Raw genomic sequence first — 17,959 nt, 5'->3', positions numbered from 1 at the left:
TGGCTAGTTTACACGTGCATGCACGCGTTACGGCCGCGGCGCGGCCGCTTTTATGTTGTGTTTCCTTGAGAAACAGTGCCGCGATCCTAAGACGTGAAAAATAACCGATCGGTTTTCTTGGCGCAGCTTGTCGATTATAAATCTAACATCTAAAGAACAGTCGTTATTTTATTTTGTAATTAACTAAGTATCTCTCTCTTCCTCGTGTCGTTCAATAGTTTAAACGAGCCTCGATATAACTCTCAGTTATCCTGTGTGCTTAGCAAACGGACGTGATTGTAATGCATTAAAGAGAAAGTTCGTATGCAACATTCGCGTAATTATTTTGAATCTTCCTGCGAGATTAGAAAATCGCTTCGCTTCTGCGAGGTGAACGGACGTATTGAAGTCAAATGTTAATGCGTCGCAGATGCGAAAATCAGGCCATTAAGCGATCACATCACTAATCGATTTCACGTCACACATTGTTGCGTGATAAACAATAATTAATCGCGTTATTCCGTGTATTATAATACATATCAAAGTGTATATAATGCACTATAGCACAATGTAAATACGAATTAACGAGACAATGACCCGTTCTCAACTCACTTTTATCGATAAATACGCGCATTTATTTCTGAGATTCTATAGTATATATAACGTAAACTATATGCTAAATGCGCGCATTTATGATAAAAGTGAACTGAGAATACGGGCCATTGTCTACATTTTCAGATATTGCATTTTTGTCTCAATTTTTTTTTTATTTGCTTCATCTATTTGAACACAAAAGACGTCACTCAAACCGTACCTACTAATTTGCTCGATTATTCTCATTTAAAATAAAAATTCTCCGTTGTGCGTCTCAATATCGTATCGCATTTCGACGGTACGAATAGAAATTCCTAACATTCCTGAACGGCGGTAGAAAGACGATGTCGCGGTTGCGACTACGGGCGGTGCACCGGCAGAAAGCCCTCTCGAGTTTCCTCCCTACGACATTATAGCCGATCGATCTGTCGATTACGAGGATCGACGTTCGATCCTGGTAGTGCGCCTGGTACGCTCCGGGGAATTGGTTTCAATCTGAAACGAGCCGCGAACACATGGCCTAATCACTACGGGGGATATTAGCTAATCTCGACCAATTAGACGTAATGGCTGGATTAAGACGGGTCGCACGCATGCTAAAATTGAATATTATATAATCCTCGGACGGAACCATGCCACGTTTCCCACGTACGTATATATCGCGGCTCGAGCACGGCCCCGAGTCATTAGCCGCCGACTTCTACCTACGATCGCCGTCGCGGCCGTCCTGTGTGGGACTCGAGGAAAACGAGACTAACGATCTCTTCTACGGGGAGCGATTTTCTACTCCGCAGAACGCCACGCGGAGGAAAGCCTTTGTCGCGTAGACACGCGCGAGTGTCCCACGAACCTGTTGCCGTTAATAGAAAGTAACGTGTGTTAGCAACAGTGTAGCGGTTCGAGAAACGAAAAATGCACAAATGGGTATAATCACAAGACGAATTAGTTGTATGCTGTCGAAACTGATTGTAAGTCGTAAATAATCATGCTCCCGCCGATTGCGGGATCTTCTCTTCAGCATTGATTGTCCTGCCATAAAAGTTTTTTACCCGCTTATTGTTGCTATCAAGGGTGAAAAAATTTAATACTTTGGATAAAATGTCTGTTTATCTAACATTGTCATATAAATTGCGAATTATCCACGCGTCAATCAATTTTATGTCGAACGAAAATATCGCTCAAATATTGAGATACATATTCGTGAATTTGTTCTTGCTAAAACCTCCTTGAAGATATATTGTGAAAGATCGTTAACAGGTCAACCGTAAATTAAAAAAAAAATAGAAGAAAGAGATAATCGCTGGCAAAGGTAGTAGTAGTCGCGTGTAATAGGAGAAACATGTGGAACATTAATGCCTACAGAACGTTAATTACAGTTATAAAGATGACCGCTGCACAAGAGTTCAGCGTAAACAATTACCACGGGCAGCGTCGAACACGGTGAAATACAATTCGTAATAATAGGTTGTATCTCCCGCCGCGAGAGTTACAGATAATAGCTCCTAATAATTGATCACATTGACATCAAGAAGACGTTTCTTTGTCGCGTTTCTGTCGAGCTTGTGATGTGTATCTTCTCGTGCTATTATTGACTTCCAGAATCGTTACTAATTATTGGAAATTATTGCTACAGTTGAGTTTGGAGAACGTAGGTAATCTGTATTTCGTGTCAGTTATAATTTCATCTCTTCCGAGAGAAGTTTTATTAGGTGTATCTGTTGCTACAGCGTTGAGTTTCAAAAGAAAAATAAATAGAAATACAAAATTTCGTATCTCTAATGTTCAATCAAGGTGGATGAACATTTCTTTAAGTCGATATGATATGATTATCTCCAAATATTACATTACTACTTATTTACTCTATTAGAATCTGTCAATTTGGAGTTACAAAGTGTAATTAATATTATTATATAGATATATTTTGATCTCACAAATTTTGTTAGAATCTGAGAAACAATGAGACGAAATGAGACAGTAACTTTGTAGAATTATGTCACTTTAATGCGTTATGTAATAATCAAATTACCGTGTGAAAGACGTTCCGAAGATCGTAACGCTAACAAAGATCCTACTCGGCAAACATATGTATTGTCTGTTTCCGGGGTCCGACATTTAGGGGACCTAGGGTTTCTTGGGGTCTATCGTTTACTCGATTATCATGCCAGTGCAGCAAGTTACGGTTCTACCTAAACAGATAAAGAAAATTTTCGTGTTTACCGCGCCGTATGTTTGCGTTTGCCATGGCACGTTTGTGCGTCCATCATAGACGTCCGCACTTGGGTGGAGCTGCAACGAATAAGCTCAAGACCGCCATCATCGATTGTTTACATTATTCTTCCGATAACGATAATCTTTGGAAAATATCTACGTCTTTCGAAAGGACCAGGCGGCGCGGCGTCCCCATTCGTTTCGCGCGAACGCTGAAAAAGTTTCAATCTCGATCCGGCAACTCGCGAAGCGACTGTTTAAATAAGTAGCGTGTTTCGAGAACAGCGAAATAGGAAGGACGAAGGAGAGAAGCCGTACCTCGCGTGTAGCGGCGCGTGTTTGTATATGAAACTCGTTCTTCATACTCTGAAAAAAAAAATTATGGATGAAGAGGATGTTGCAGAAAGTAATTGAAAACTGAAATGATGGCTTGGATATAGCGCATGAATTAGAGTTACTAGGTAAGTTCTCAACTACGACTAAACAAAGTAAGATATCGGTGCGTTAATCTCGACAAATAATCTCGACTTTGAGAAATTACCATAAAATATTGCTGTATTCTAGAGACGTTTGTGGAATTTTCCTTTGTTTTATAGTTGCCTCGGATCGCGCGGTCTTGCCATGTGTTCTACTTTGAATGTAAATTTTGTTGCGCAAAAACAAACAGTTCTTATTGGACTCTACCTCTCATCGATACCGCGAAGGTAATTGGAACCAAAGTCGGGTAAAACGAATGTTTTTTTTTCTTTCTAGTAATTGCAACTGCCATGTTTTCGCAATTGCATATATTTTACGATCCAGGTTTATTGGAGACATTCCAAGTACTTGAAAAATCTCAGAGAGATCGAGATTTCTAAATGAAATTATTGAATAGATGCGAATATCAAGATACGTTGAAGGAATTGGCAAAGATTCTAAGTGAACAAATCCGAAAGAAGAAGTTTCAGAAAGACGAAGCTTCAGAGTCACGATGATCCATGGATCAAATCTCTCTGGAATCCAATTACTGTCTCGTCGATCTTAGAGACGCCGGCCGGATCCAAAAATTGCGAGAGGTTTCCAAGTTCAAATAATCCCATCTTCCACGCTTAGAAGCTTTACCTCGCACGCACGCGCGTAGTGTCGACAAGAAACGTGCGGACAAGAAAACGGAAAAACAAAAGGGGGAGATCGGCAATTCGCCCACCGGGGCAGAGAGAGAGAGAGAGAGTCCTAATCCACCGCGCCGGAGAAAAGATCTCCGAAGAGAGCACGCTTTGGTCGCCGGGTGGTTTGTCGGCGGTCGAACGACAAGCGTTCCCCAAACACAGAGGGACAAGGCCAACCCTCGGGGGTGGCAGGCAACAAGTGACCACAGAACAGACATACACGAACAACAGCCGTGAGCGCTTTTACTCCCCTCTCTTTCTCTCTCTCGCTCTCTCGCCTTTCTCTTTCTCTCTTTCTCTCTTCCTCTTTCTTCTACCTTCGTGGCTGTGTCGACCAGCCGGTCGTTCAGCAACAATCGATATATCGACCATCCACGGAAACCCGACGTTATGTCGAGCACACGTGAGAGTAGGAACGTACATACGTATGTCAGTGAGGGAGGGGGAGAAGGGAACCGAAGCGGATAGCGGATCCGTTGCCTTACGTGGGTTGCGGTAGGCCACGGACGTCCGTTCATCCATCTTTCGTGCCCTTCGAAGGTTTACCATCGATAGCGAGCTCTTCCTATCCCGGAGAGCGAACTATGACTGCACGCGTCGAAGGTGAAATATCGTGCTACGCGTAGTACGGAATGCGCCGAGCTTTCAGTCGATCCTTGGCGCGCTTCCTTCATTTTGAAGATGCATATCATCATCTCGGTAAAAATTCAATCCTTGTAAATTCCTCTTCGGTAGGATTTTCACGTTTTAATACATGACATGATATGCTAAGGAACTTTATCATAATACTGTTGAATATATGCAATATATGTGCAAGCTTTAATAATTTAAATTAAATTTTAAAATATTATATCCGATATTAGAACGTTCAAAACTCTTTCATCTCTTTATTTATATCATATTTATATAATCTCTTTTATGATATAATGTTACTCTACGAAAACAAATTTATTTATTAATTTAATTAACTAATTAAGATGATAAGCTTATAAGCAAATTTTAATTGTTATAATATATGCATTTTTTTAATATCACTTTCATTGTATTATAGTGTGTAACACATTTATTTAATTCTATCGTTATATATTATTGCTACTTTTACTATTAAAATAGCTTTACATTCTAATATCACGTACTTAAATAATAAAAGGATTAAATAGTTTTATTAAATCTTAATAAATAATTATTATTCCAATTCGCAATTCCCATTGTGGTGATCTTCCCCTTATATCCCGGGAATCTTAAGCCCTTTAACCTAAAGATAAACAATCAACTCCCACCGGCCTAATTCCATTGAAGAAGCAACGCAGGAATCTCTCGCAAAATCCTCTTATTTCACGTCTAATGAAAGATCCACGTTGCGTAAATTTCGGATATCGACCAAACAAAGGTATAAACCAAGATAAAATAAAGCCGTCCACGAGCGTCGAAGAGAAAGAAGGAAAGCGAAGCGGAGGAAGGGGCAAGAGGGAAGAGAGTCGGACGGTGAAAGGGTCGAAAACCGGAAGTTCGTTAGCCGCGCGAACGGAGGAGACGCGGTGGCCGCTGGCTAAGGGAAAACACCGCCCCCGCAATGGTATTTCTTTCGGGTTTTACACGGCGGCGTCTCGACGTGGCAATGTTTTAGCGTATTGATCCGTTGGGGGTTTAGTCGAGTCGGTAGTAAGAGAAGCAGCGCGGCTAGAGCACGGGGGGTAGGGAACAAGGGGGAAGAGCTGGTCGCCGCGGCGATGGTGGAGGAACGGTCAGCCGGAGTAGGGCTGCGGGGTGGCAGGGAAGTAAAAACTGGACGGCGGCACTTACTCGCTCATAATCACCCCCCGAGCCACTCCAACCACCCTCGACACCACCCTGGCGTTAGTGCTTCGCTGCACTCCCGTCGACACACGTAACGGGTTTCGCGTTCATGTGGATCTGTGTGTACGTACACGCGCACGTGTATATACACGCGGGGGTAAACACACCGATGGCGCCGGCTACCCGAACCCCCCAACGTACGTGCGACGATTAGGAGCCGTATGCGAGCATTAGCTCCGAATAGTTACGTGCGTTCGGTCGGTCGGGTTCGAGAGTCCGAGTTTATATCGGTCGATCCCGAAATATAAAAGCTGGGGTTGATATTTTTGTAGGACAGAAAAGATACGAAGATACGGCGTGATTCAAAAATATCGCGTGAGATTGCATGTCTTCGGTAACGATACAGAATTTATAGCCGTAAATATATATATTAAGATTCAACATCAATTTAATATTATATTAATAACATAGATATTAGATATATGTCCGAAGGTATGTATGCTCCTGACTTTTTTATCGTTACGTGAAAAATGATTGCATCAACATTTCTAGCAGACTAGAAAATGAAATGGAATGCTATTCTAAGCGGAAGTTATGCCTTTATCTAAAATATATTATCTCATTCTCATTTTCCACAAATAGCCTTTCAATCTTCGCCTATAAATATTCATACTTTAATTTATTTTGTTAGACCGTACGAAGAGAATAATTTCAAGATTTTAGATAGATTCTTCCATTTCATCGTTGCATGTTTCTAATATGTCCACGCCTATTTAAATATGTAAATTTCTTTTGCATCCTCTGTAAAAATAAACATAGGACGCCTGAATTAAAAAGAAAAGAAAAAATTACTCGTTTCCGAGCAAGGAAGAACACGGTTTTTACCTTAATAACTTAATAGCTTTTTCTTTTCTTGCAGTAAAATTTAATGCAAGAGACCCTTCATAATAACGGGGATATAGCAGTGATATGGGGAATCATAATTAACCCCTGGAATCAACCCAGCCATTATCATCCCCTTTCTCGATAATATTACTTGCTCGATAAAGCGTCATAGGGAGCTCAAAGTTACACCTTGCTAAAGCTAAAAACCTCGCGATTCTATATAAATAATCGTTAATTAAGCTTCTCTGTCGATTTTCTTTCTCCGTCTTCTTTCGGCAAGGCTCTTTGCAACGCTCTCGCTCCGACTTTCGCACAAATGTTCCTACACGCGATCTCGAATCTCGCGCTTCGATCTCGTCTCGGAATTGCATCGGCATCGCGAGCTGCGTTTGAATTTCTGGCATCGCGATTCACAAAATGGCGAGCGTTTCCCCGAGGCGAAGAGCAAACACTGGGCCGAGCGTCGTTTCGCGTCCGACGTGCATATCTATTACTTAAAGAAAGGTAGCAATTCTCGGAAGAAGTTACGAGTCCGCGGCTCCGCCGACATCGACGTGGCGATGGCGACGCGAATCGATAGAGGCCGCGCGTCCGGCACTCAGGCAGAACACGGGGCCCCACAACCGAGGGAAAGAAAGAAAGAAAGGAAGAGAGAGAGGGGAGAAAGAGAAAGAGAAAGAGAAAGAGAGAGCCACCCTCTTTACGTATGCACACCCTTAAATAATTGCGGCTCGTTCGCGCAAATTATCCCGGGGTTTCCGCGTCGACCAAAGTAAAATATAATAACACGGCTAGGGCGCGTCGCGTCGCGCGCGCGCGCGCACGCGTGCGTGCGTGCGTGCGTGCACGTAATGCGAGTGTCTTTCTCGCCTCGTCTGTGGGCGATTTTGCTCTCGCGCCCGCGCGCGTACGACGTCCCGTTCGTGCGCTTCCACGTAAGTGGAACGCTTAGGTGTCTCGGATACTAACGCGGAACACAAAGTGCGAACGTGCATTCAAGTCCCCGAGCTATCGTAAAATTCCCGGGGGGTAGTAACGAGCCCCCACGTCGCGATAACTCGCGCTCTCACGCGCGAGTTAACCGGGAAAGATTAGGTAGTAGGGAAATTGACATAGGAAGCTTTAGACTACGGCTGTACCTTGTACATCAATCGCATGATATACTCTGCATAATCTGAGCAGAATTTTTCATTGATTTCTATTTAGCGATATGATCCCACCGATTATCGTATAAAGCATTGAACTAAAGTAGCTTTTATTCAGTTATACTATGAAGCGTTGAGCATTTTCAACATTTTGGATGTTTTTCTTTTTTTATCACTGTAAGCAGCTTGTATACTATCTAATTCTTTGATATGGCGTCGCGTGCAGGCAGCATGTTTCGCGAAATCGTGTCGTGTTGAATTGTTTTTACCTCTTGGATCATTTCCCGGTGCCCTATCTCTGTTGGATCTAAATTTTGTAAAATGTAACATTGAATTTGTCACGACCATTGCGCCCTTGTTTGGAGACCGCTTAAAAGGAGTTATTCGAATACAACAATTACCCACGTTTTACGATCTATTTACGCAAAAAAAGCGTTCGCCTTGTAATGTGATGACAGTTATGTTCACGAGAAGGTATTAAATTTTTATTTTCATGAATATTTGTTATCTGTTTCAGAACGAGTTTCCAGTTCTATGCTGGCGAACTTATTCGGTGAGTCAATTTTCCATGGTACTTGTTATATAAAAAATAAGTGACGTTGTTTATGTCCACTGATATTCGATACTATATATAGAAATCGTTCTAAGTAATTATGGCATGTTACAAACTTAGCGTGAAATAATGGGCGAAATTCTGTCATAAAATTATATAATCCCTGCATAAACTTCACGCAAATCTTGACAGAGAAATGCGAGAAAATATTTTTAATCCTGCAATCGGACATACGAATAGATAATCTTGCCCCAGACGAATTTATTAGATACTTGTTCCTATTTTTTTTTATATTACCGGAAAGCAACGTGCATTTCCGTTCTTTCGAAATTTAAACGCTGAATCGGTAATGTCCTCGCTTCCCGCGGCGCGCCTTCGACTTTCCACCGAAGTTTCCTCTCGATCGCGAAAAGCCAGCATGGAAACGGGGCGATTCCCCTGGTTTGCACAATGTAAACTCGGACGTATAACACACCCGAGGTGGTCGTTGGGACGCGCGCGATTACTTATTCCGCGCCGGCGAATTAACGACGAATCACCGATGGGAAAACCGGTTGCCGGTTCGAACGACGGGCACGCAGCCTAACGACTTCTCTCCTCGGCTTCAACGGGCATTCCAACGGCACGAGTTCGCCCCGCGACGCGAATTAATGGAAACACGCCGCGGCATGCCGCGCGCGCGTATATGCGCTGATAAAGCGAAACGCGCCTCCTCTACCCTGCCTCTCTATCCCACCGTCGTCGTGACGTATTCCGTATTAAGCGATCCGCGGTGAAATTTTCCCCTTTTTGAAAAAATAATCCTTCCCCCCCGCGCTAAAATAGGAAGTACGCGAGTCGCAGAAGAAATCAGAAATGTATAAATTATACAGTCAGGATTAATCTCGTGTATAAAACATGATTGCCATTCCATGATCGGAATTTAAGTAATGTATGTAATTGCTATAACGGATCCGTTTAATTTCCATAGATGAAACATTTGACAACATTTGCGCATACTTATAGAATTATGAAAGTAAAGAAAAGAGCTAGCCAATCGGAAACATAGATCTGACGATTTTAAACGGCATCGATATTTGAAAGAATATTTTTGAAAATTTAGTATTCTTTTATATTAAGCGCAAGATAAATATATAATATTCGAGCTTTATAGATATCTTCATTAGCGTAATAACATCGCGTGTACTAGTTAATCTCGCTGTATTTCATCGACAGTGAATTTCCGGTCGAATTAACTGTTATAGCTCCACGTTGAAAGGGAACATGTGTTTCCGCGTGTTATTTATGCATCCCGCGGGTCGATATGCATAGTCCAGTTCGCCCGGGAAAAAGTCCGGGGCGCAACATTCGGAAATGAATTCATTCCGGCGGTATAAAATATCCAGGTGAATTAATAGAATGCTCCGTCAGAAGCGATTATTACGCGCTGATGGAACAGACGAACGTCCCGTCTTGCGCGGCCCGCCATCCATCGCGATGTGTTTCAGTGCGTTTGAAATTAAGCGATTCCGCATTCACGCATGAGCGCGATCGCCGTGCATCGAGTTCGATCGCGGTTATTACACGAGGCAAGATGAAACGCGAGGGAGCACGATGTAATCGATCGTAACTGTCCTTTTTTTTTACAGCTAAATATTCCTTCCTGAATCGAACAACCTTTCAGCATCCATAAATACTGTCGACGCGAGAGCTTTGTACACTCATTAATGAAATAAACTGACGCCTTCCCGTATAATGCATCCGCACATTAATCCGTTATACCAATAACTTCATATTAGAATAACCGATTCCTTGGCTACAAAGTAACAGGAAACAAATCGCATACATATTCAAATGCAGGACATCTGAACCTTACGGTAATTGGAAATCCTCTACCAATTGCCAATTAATTGATAAAGAATAATTTGTACATCGAGGAGTTGCAAGATAAGATTGCAAATACGCACGGGGGAAGTAAGTAACAAAAATATTTATCACGCAAATAATCATAAATCGTAGACCCACGCGAACGAATATCTGGCTTTTGAGACCATCGCGTTTGCTTGATCGCGGCTTTAAGGATTTCCTCGCGATTTCGGGTAAAAATCAAGCCTCGCCGTCTTAAAGTGATGAGGGTTAATTGGATTTAGCTTATCAGATCCGAGCCGGGGGGACTTATTTACAGCCGATATTTCGCGAGTGGGCCGCTCGCGTATGTTCGTGACAATGTAGCAAATTAGGTTGCTCCGTCTTGCCTTTTATAACCCGACGACTCCGACGGGCATTCCAATGGCACGAGTTCGCCATGCAACGCGAATTAATGGAAACAAGCCGCGGCATGCCGGTACGCGCGCTGACAAACCGGAACGTTTGCCGATCCGCGTCTTCGTCCTCCTCAGTCCCCGTATCCTTTCCGACGATTCCCGCGCGTTTGGATTAACCGATTTCGTGTTCTCACGCGTGGAAAAGTGTAAAGAGATAGAGACGTGACACACACCTAATGTCGCATTAACATTTGTAACGCGTTTCTTTCGCCGCGAATGCCAGGGATGTTTTAAGTATCCACGGCATTTATGAAATGTTCCCTCGCGACATTCAACATTTCTTAACTATCTCAAGATTTTTCGAACCAAAAATAGCTAATAAACATTGCTTAACGTTCACTTTTTTTAATTTTTATTGTTTTATTGTTGTGAGAATTTAGAACCAATTGCAATAATGGTAAATGTATAAAAAAATATATTTTTTAATTAATTTTTTCTGCAAAAATTTAAGGTTGCTAAATATCACAATACCATTCATATGTAATTATTCATAAACTTGTTGAAGTTGAATGGAATCGTAAAAGAAAGAAACGTAACTATTTCTCCATTTTTTAAATTGTATCGCTGCAATTACATTACACGGAATATAGGTTTCCAGCGAGACCTCGAAAAATCAACGTTGCGTCCGATTCGAACCGCTCTGTTATCGCGATGGCGGTTAATTCATTGAATTGAATGAGAATTCGTCGCCTGTGGACGATTACAGCAGCCGTGATTGCCTCGTCAGTCGTCGGTGATTCGTTCGGTGTAAATGCCATGCCGTTTCTCGAATCAGGTTTAAAAATTCGCTCTCTCGTGCAATGGCAGTGACATCGTCGCGGTCTTGTAAAGAGTTAACTTTACCTCAAATTGCCTAACGACTTCGTCTCTCGGCTTCGATGACCGTTCCAATGGCACGAGTTCACCCGGCGACAGAATAAATGGAAACACGACGGCACGCCGTACGCACTGATAAACCGGAACATCCGTTCAATGCACCGTTCTATTCACATGACTGCCTCAGCACATTCTGCACACATCAAACGATTTAATCCCGACGCTTGAACGAGTCGACGTTAAAAAACAAAGACTCATACTCTTCCTCACAAATTTGCGTATTGAAATTTTTTTTAAATTATTTATCTATTATAATAGTTCAATAATAATTTTAATATAATAAGCTGTGTGTGGTATTAATTAATCGAATAACTTTATGTGTAATGTGGTGTATATGAATCGAAAATGACATATTGCAGACATCTTATAAAATTTAATTTTTTATTCCATATGCAAATAATCTATAAGAAAAGAATACAAGTTTCAAAGTTCACTCTGCGCATATCGAGTTATTGAGCATTTTTATTTAAAGATTCTTTCTTTTATTATTTTTTGAAAGAATGCTGCGGCATTCCTTAACGAATTTCGTATTTTATCGAGGTTTATAAAAATACAGGCAGACTGTACAAAGTCTGTCTTCGCGTGAAGTGACGTAAAAAATTTTCTTTGCGTGTTGCCTTACATCGACTTAATTTGCTCGCGGAGGCCTTTAGCGCTTGTCGAAAAGCGTTTCCAGACCGTAAAACGGCACCTTGCCGAGCGTTTTTCGCGACTTAAATCAGTAAGATTGTAGTTGCTAACAAAACGCCAGGTACTCCCAACGTCATCGTGGACAGGCTAACGACTTCTCCGCTTGACTTTAATGGACATTCCACGGCACGATTTTACTCGGCGATTTGAATTAATGGAAACACGCTGGCATCCCATTTGCACTGATAAAGCGGAACGTCCTCGCAGATCTTCCCTTTTCTCTCTCTCTTTCTCGCTCCTTTCTCACTCTTCGTCTCGCTCTCTCGCCACGTGCGTAGCTCTCTATCATCTTCGGTCGATTCCAAACGCGTTTCACATTCGCGCCACGATGCCAACGTATTAAGCGATTACAGCGTTAGCTTTAACGCAGGCTTAAGCTCGCGCGAGCGAGTGCGTGCGTATTAATCGCGCGGATGGTCTCGCGCGAGCGCCCAAAGCGTATCCGCCGCGAATTCAGTTAAAGCGCGGAAATCGACGTGCGATTACAGCCGGGAAACAAACAATCACGGTGTAGAGTCCTGTGTAACGGTCGCGGTTAGCTTTAAGGTCGTCGTCGTCAGCTTTCGAAGACATCTCGCGGCAGAGCGTTATTTCAATTATTATGATTAGCCCCTTCCTATAATTATTTTTTAGATTTGTCTAAATATTTGGAAAAAAAATTGCGTTCAATATATCTTCTACAATCTATCTGCGGACGTCTACATACGGAAATGGATCTCTGGTATTCTGTGTTAATTCAATTCATTCAATTCCTATACATTTTTAACAATGATATCGGATCATCGATTATATTCACTGTTTAAATATACCCACTCATATACTTCGGTAAGGAGACAAAAGTATAGAAAGATTAGAATTATAGCGTTAGGCCGTGTCGACTAGGATGCGCGACATTATTTATAATACGCAGTCAGCAGATCGAGAATGGTAATTCGCGATATCCGGAATGCAGACGCGTCGAGCCGCTCGAGAGTCGTCCCGATAACGATCGTCATGACGATTAATCTGGTGCCCGTAGAAATCGCCAGAGGTGACGTGACGACAAGGGCGGGCATAGCTCCGCCGGCGTTAAATTATTTCTGACGCAAATTAACCGGCGGAGAGAGAGAGAGAACGAGCGGATAAAGCAACGCGCCTGCGTGCGGGCGAAACGCAACGAGACAGAAGCGAGGAGGAAGCGAAGCACCGGGAGCGAAGAAGCTGAAGCGAGATGGACAAGCGAGCGGTAATCCGACTCACGGTATTGTTTCACCGACGGAAGTCGCTCTTTTTATTATGAGACACTTCCGGCGCCGTACGGGGAGCACGTTGACGTTCCTGTTTACAAAATATACGCACCACGTGCGTGAATACACGCTTCCATGAACTCCGTGTTCTCGATGATTTTTAGATCGACGCAAATTTTTTTTTACTTAATTTTTTTTACTTGACAATATACTTCAAGAGATAATTACTACATCTCATTTCTGGCGCGTAATCATTCGACTTAAGCGAACTTTTTTACTCCAACGTCACGTCATTTTATTACATCATTTGCGTGATATAATTATATAGAGTTCAGAATCGTCAAGAAATTCGTGGCTGAAAGATTGTTAAATTTGAGACATCTTACGTAACGTATGTGTTCACGTCAGCAGCAATATCCTCCGAATACAGAGGGAACAGAATGCCTGACCGTTTCGGGACACTCGGAATGATCTTTCGATCGGGAATATAGCGGAACACGCAATCTTCCGCGTGGCAACGCTGTCCCCCCCTGTAATCAAGGTGACGTTAATTTTTACAACCGAGAAAGAAAAAGGATGATGTGGAAGTGGAAGAAAATCGACGCGCCGCGCCGCGCGCCGCGTCGCGAAGCGTGCACGAGTGCGTTTCTGTCGCTTCGCTGGCCTAATTGCGCCCCACGAATTCCGGTAATTATCATAATTGCCCGGCGGCCCCGTCACGCCCGAATCGAGAACTCGGTACGCTCTATAGGCACGGTCGTTTCGCGATGCGGTCGCACACAGCCGGCGGGACTCCGTTTCTCGTTTTGTCCCCTCGGCTCTGCGTCGCGTCGCATCGATGCCACGCCGGTTTCGTGTGTCTTTTGCGCGCCCGGCAATTTCCGAAATGAGAACATAATCGCCCCACGATCGGCTCGCGTTGCCGGGGACGCGCAAAAACTGGTAGGTATTTGTACATGTTTTACCACGTCGATGATACGAATCGGGCCTTTCGGTTTCCTTAAGACTGTACGCTAGTCGCGATTAACGCGCAACGATAAAACGATTCGAACGGATATATAAATATATAAATCTACCGAATTAATTTAAAGAACTGATCCATTGGTTTGTGCATCAATTTTATTTTATCATAAATGTTGGAACGTACAATTGAATAATCGATATCCTAACACTTTGTTACAATTGTAACTATTCAATAATTTTGTTCTCTTTAATTTTATAGCGATGTTGATTAATATTTCAAATGCGAGCTACGACCGTATAGCATCGCCGGAAAAAGGTATTCTCCATACTTTATTATTTTTCTGTCTGGCGCAATCGCGCGATTTGTATAATTCATCCGGGCGCTCATGCCGGGCTATAGGTAACGCGCATCCTCGGACGCCGGACGAAGTACGAGATTGACATTTGACCTGGGAACGAAAACGCTCGGGCATACGTGTTGGAATTAATTACTCGAGCGAGCGCTATTTGTATAGCGGAGAATCAAACGATTGATCAAACGTTGCTACGGAATCGATCAATCTATAATCCGTACACGCGTTTCGCCGGGAGTTATAAATTTACACCGGCTATTAAAGGGATCTACCGAACCTTATCGTTCATTTATAACTGTCTGCTAACGTCTCATTAACCTCCCGCTTCCCGGAACAAAATGCGAAGGAGATAGAGTCACTGATCTCGAAATATCCGCGAAAGCTAAACAGGCAGAGGGAAAGGGGGACAGGAAGACGAAGTAGAAATAGGGGAAGTAGTGGACGGACAACAGATTCGTTCTGGAGAAATCCGAAATGCTTTCGCGTAAGCGCGGAGCGACCGGACGTCGCGATAATTAATTAACTACGACGAAAAAAGAGGCAAGATCGCTGTGAGGGGAGGAGAAAAAATATTGGTCGAATCTGTCGAAAGACATCTGCAGATAGCTCAAGAATATCTCAAGAGATAAGTGGACCAGAGTATGAACGCCTTGATGCGCCAAGGATACATGTATGTGCAGCGCTGTTTTTTTTTATTTATTTTTTATTTTTTAGCGCAGACCGAACAACCGTGGTTCGTGATCGATGATACCTCATTCTCGCCGAAGCAAAGCGTCAGCTTGCCAACGTTAATTATCCCGGAAATTAATTACCGGCGACAAATGCACTCGCGATATTGTGCCGGTCACCCTCGGAAACACGTCCGACGCCGGGCACACCACATATCGAGCTGCTTTTCCGCAAAGACACATTATAAGTTTTTTCTCCGGGGTTAATTTCGCCGGCGATAGCGAAATCCTTTCCTTCCCACCCCTCCGCCGCGTCCTCTCGCTCCCCATCCTCGGCTTCCCCGTCCTGCTCTGGCTTTTATTCCAGCACCCTCGTCCCACCCTCGGTCAGCACGAACTAAGAGCGGCTAAGAGTCGGTAGGAGCGTCTCTATGGTTAATTAAACGCATAGATCACCCCCTCTCTCGCAATCTCCGCTGACTCCCCCTCGCTCACCCTCCGGCCGCCCACACCAGACTTCTTCTCTTTCTTCAGCAACCCCATGTACACGCGCACACTTATTCCGCGTTATAAGCGCGCGTGTGCACGCTCCTTTGTAACGACGGTACCGTAAAGAAATTTCCCGACGAATTTTTCACCGGTTGCTGGATATACGATTATTTGCGAGTATGGTTACGTGTCGGTATGCGAGAGAAGATGCCTTTAATCATTCAAAGATCGTAATGTGTCTTGCAAAATTTTTGAAGAACATTTTCTTTGCTTGCACATTTAGTATAAGAATTTATTTAATTTTGGAGAATTTTGAAAAAAGATATCGTACAAATTTAGTGTACGAGCATTTTAATTGTTATTTTTTACGCGATTATTTACGTTAACTGAACCTCGAACCGCGCTTCGTTCCGCGGTTTGTTTGCCGAACTGCGCGGTGAAGAGAGCACGTTTACGCTCGGGGCCCCTTTTTACGTGATTTCGCAAAGGAGATCGCACACTATGAACTTCCTTCTCCACGCCCACGTGATGTAAACGAAGAAGAAGAGGGAAAGCCCTCCGGTATATACCGGTTCCTCAAGAAGGCGTAACCTCGGCCTCAAACTACCGTCCACGCTCATTATCGTTTATGCCGGTATCTCAGTCGTCGATTCGTCGCCTCTTCGGCTGGATCGATCGATCGAATACCCCTCGTTACCCACTGATCGTATAAGTATGGCGTGCTTCACATATATATATGTATATACGCTACAAGCCTCCGCTTATCACGCTTGACAACGCTTCAAGGTAAAAGAGAGTCGACTGAATACTCTGATCAATTCTCAATATATTTATGATCAAATTGTTAAAACCGATTTCAGGGTCATTTCGCGTTAAATATGACATTGCACGATAATTCAGATAATATTTAGCACGTAAAATTTAATTAGAAAGAATGATTTAAAGCTACAGAGTAAATAATCGTCTTCAAATTGGAAATATAGTGTGAAAGATGATAATTAAAATCAATTAAAGCTGGGAAAATAATTAAATTATATTTTTATACTATTATTGCAATAAAATTCACGCGCCTTTTCTCAGAAACAAAAATGTATTCTGTAAAGATCAAATTAACGGAAAAGGGACTGTCTTTCTAAACCATTAGTTGTCCCGTGTGCAGCTATGACAATTTGCAAAAATTTAATAGACATCTTTCTTTTTCCTTAGCTGAAAAAAATATTCAAATCGTCGCTAGAATAATAGAAGTCGAATAATACTGAAATAAGGATCGGTCGGTTACGTTCCTGTATCGAAGGGTTGCCGGTGGTGTTGGTAGCGGTACACATACATAGATACATACAAGAAAACCCGAAGGAAACGAAGGAGAAAAAGAAGGTGGCGGCGAAGGAGGGTGGCCGGCGGAGCAGAGGATATTCTTATGAATCGATGAAAGAACCGCGAGCATGCGCGCCGGAATCTTAATAACTCATGCGATACCATCCCCCGGCACCCGCCCGCCCGCTCACCCCCGCCGTTCTGTTATCCAGCCACCCCTATGTTATCAAGCGTCCCCCCGTCCGCCCTGTTGCCCGCGGCAGAATATGCTGTCGTAACATGCAGGGGTGGCGTAAACACGAGAGCCGGGCATTCCTTTCGTACTTGCGCGAATATTTCGTCACCGACCGCGGAAACGCGCCCCTCTCGCTCTAGTCTTCGTCGCACGCACGAGACATCGTCAGAAATTTCCGAGTATTTCCTGAGGTGAAACTTGAAGAAGCATCTTGTCCAGGAAAGAGTTTTTTCACGAGAGCTAGATACATGATTGAAGACGAATAAAGAATACGACTTTTGATCTTTGCATTAAATTAATAGATCCATTTTTTTCGAGTGACTCAGTGAAATCGAACAATGATGATGTATTAGTAAAATTATATTTCTATCTGAATATTATTATAAGATCGTAATTTAATTTTAATCACAATTGTGATCCATCTTTATGTACTCTGAAAACATACATTGTTAAATACGATAATACATGAATTTTATCAAAAAAAATTATTTAACCGCATTACGTAATTTTTCGTAACATAATTAACTTGACTA

General features: G+C 42.8%; 1 protein-coding gene across 6 annotated transcripts in view; it reads left to right on the top strand.

The window, feature by feature from the left end:
* Zfh2 (Zn finger homeodomain 2) overlaps window positions 1–17,959 on the top strand; it is a 370,912-nt gene that overhangs the window by 178,540 nt on the left and 174,413 nt on the right. For all 6 annotated transcript variants that reach the window (XM_071708340.1, XM_071708339.1, XM_071708338.1 and 3 more), the window contains one exon: window positions 8,274–8,309. The gene's annotated coding sequence lies outside the window, so the exon portion shown is untranslated. The remainder of the gene's footprint in view (window positions 1–8,273; window positions 8,310–17,959) is intronic.

This window comes from Temnothorax nylanderi, unplaced genomic scaffold, assembly GCF_030848795.1.
Source record: "Temnothorax nylanderi isolate EJ_2023f unplaced genomic scaffold, tnyl_v1.0 TNYL_tig0066_pilon, whole genome shotgun sequence".
Taxonomy (NCBI): Eukaryota; Metazoa; Arthropoda; class Insecta; order Hymenoptera; family Formicidae; genus Temnothorax; species Temnothorax nylanderi.
Note: the sequence above shows the minus strand (reverse complement) of the source record. Positions and strands in the feature narration are given on the sequence as shown.